Below are 1,835 nucleotides of genomic sequence, written 5' to 3' on the forward strand. Positions count from 1 at the left end.
TAACTGTTAAACACGTTTATTTCGGATCAGAGCGGCAGCTGATTTGACACATGAGACTTTCAGGATTAATCTTAGCCTTGCTGTTAGCCTGCTCTGGACCAGGCTAGCCGCAAAGAATTCTGCTCATAAAAAACAGGCAAGGCTTAAATCACGGGTTGCGGAAACGTTTCCGACGACCAGGATCAACTAAGAGGGAGAAGGTAGTGAAGGCGGAACAATCAAAGAACCAGGTGTCAGGAATAACACACTAGGGATAATTGCAAACGTTCACAAAAAAAAAAAAAAGACCTTTCTCAAATGACACTACAGCAGAGAAAAACGTTATCAGAAAGATCACAAAAAAAAAAAATATTACTGCATAGCAGACACAATGCAGAAGAGACAGATCATAGACAGGCCTAAGAATTTCAGCACTGCCCCATGAGGGCAGCAGCTGATCAATAATGGAAACAAGTAACAAGGATGGACAGATATAAAGACACAAAAATACTGGAAATACCGAGCTCTTCATCAACAGAAAGAGGAGTCATCAAAGACCACCAACACATAAGCGGAAAAAAAAAAAACCGCTCTAAAGAATGCATGTGAGAGGTTAAAATATCAACTATAAGGGACACATCAAAAGTGATCAAAAAAGAGAGAAGCAAAAGGGAAATAAAGTTTCACCTACGGAGAAAAAAAGATTGGAGCCCTAACGAGTTTGTTTTTTTTTATTTTTCTTCTTTAGCGTTAATTTGCAAACCACTTATTCACCACGTGAGAACATTTTTTACAACCTGCCAAATCGCTATAAGCTATATCTACTCTTTGTACAATTTAATGTTCATAACAGAACAATCAGAAAGGGACACACTAGAAAAAAAAAAGTAAATGACTGCAATAGCACACTTTGAGGCATATAGTAAAACAATATTCATGTTTTTTTTATTCTTCTGACAAGTGAAAATAAAAGATTAAGAATCATTGTGGTGTTCCCGTGTGATGAATGTAAACTACCCTACATACGTTCTGTATATATACCACGTTATTATGGTCCGGTGATGGTGAGACTTATTGCGAAGGTTATTAACCAGTGTAAGCTATAAAAAACCAATAGGTCCGCACTTATTAGGAGTACACAAACTATCCCTATATTATAGGAAGACAGTAACAAGAAAAAAATGGTAAATCATGAATTATTGGTCTCTACCATGTCTGCATTATTATCATCTGGGAATATCGCTACAGTTAATATCGTCAAACTTAATCTCCGGGATCCGTCCTGTAACCTGAAGCTTAGACCATCGGGACAATCTGCTCTGCTCATCTCTAGCTTTTACAGATAGAGTGGACACTGACACAACTCGCAATGCTCCTGGCTGGCAGGCAATAGCCACTGGCCACCGGCACCAGGCACCGGGCAGCAGCCACCGGGCAGTGCCGGCACGGCCCAAACCGCCGCACTGCCAGGGGGCAGCCTCGACATAGTAGCCGTCCGCACCGGAAAAAGTCCCACTCCGCATCAGGGTGCCATGCAACCATTTCTAACCATCTAAACCACTGTAGGGTTTAAATCCACCCAAAAGTGACCAATAGGCTAATGCATGTTAATAAAAATAAAGCAGAACACAGCAAAGACGAACGAATAACTGTTAAACACGTTATTTCGGATCGAGGGCAGTCCGCTGATTTGACACCCTGAGACTTTCAGGATTTCTGTAGCCTGCTGTTATACCTGTCTTCTGGACCAGGCTGTCCGGCAAAGAATAAATCTCCATGGTCACTTGGCTGGTCTTAATCAATCTGGTTTGGTGCAGAAGCCAGAGTCCAATCTAAATTCATGCCAGGATAGACTT

General features: G+C 41.3%; 1 long non-coding RNA gene across 1 annotated transcript in view; it reads right to left on the reverse strand.

Moving 5' to 3' along the window:
- The window catches only part of LOC116688263 (uncharacterized), a 15,117-nt gene that overhangs the window by 9,708 nt on the left and 3,574 nt on the right, over positions 1-1,835 (reverse strand). The gene's annotated exons all lie outside the window — the stretch shown is intronic.

This window comes from Etheostoma spectabile, chromosome 4 (genome assembly GCF_008692095.1).
Source record: "Etheostoma spectabile isolate EspeVRDwgs_2016 chromosome 4, UIUC_Espe_1.0, whole genome shotgun sequence".
NCBI lineage: Eukaryota > Metazoa > Chordata > Actinopteri > Perciformes > Percidae > Etheostoma > Etheostoma spectabile.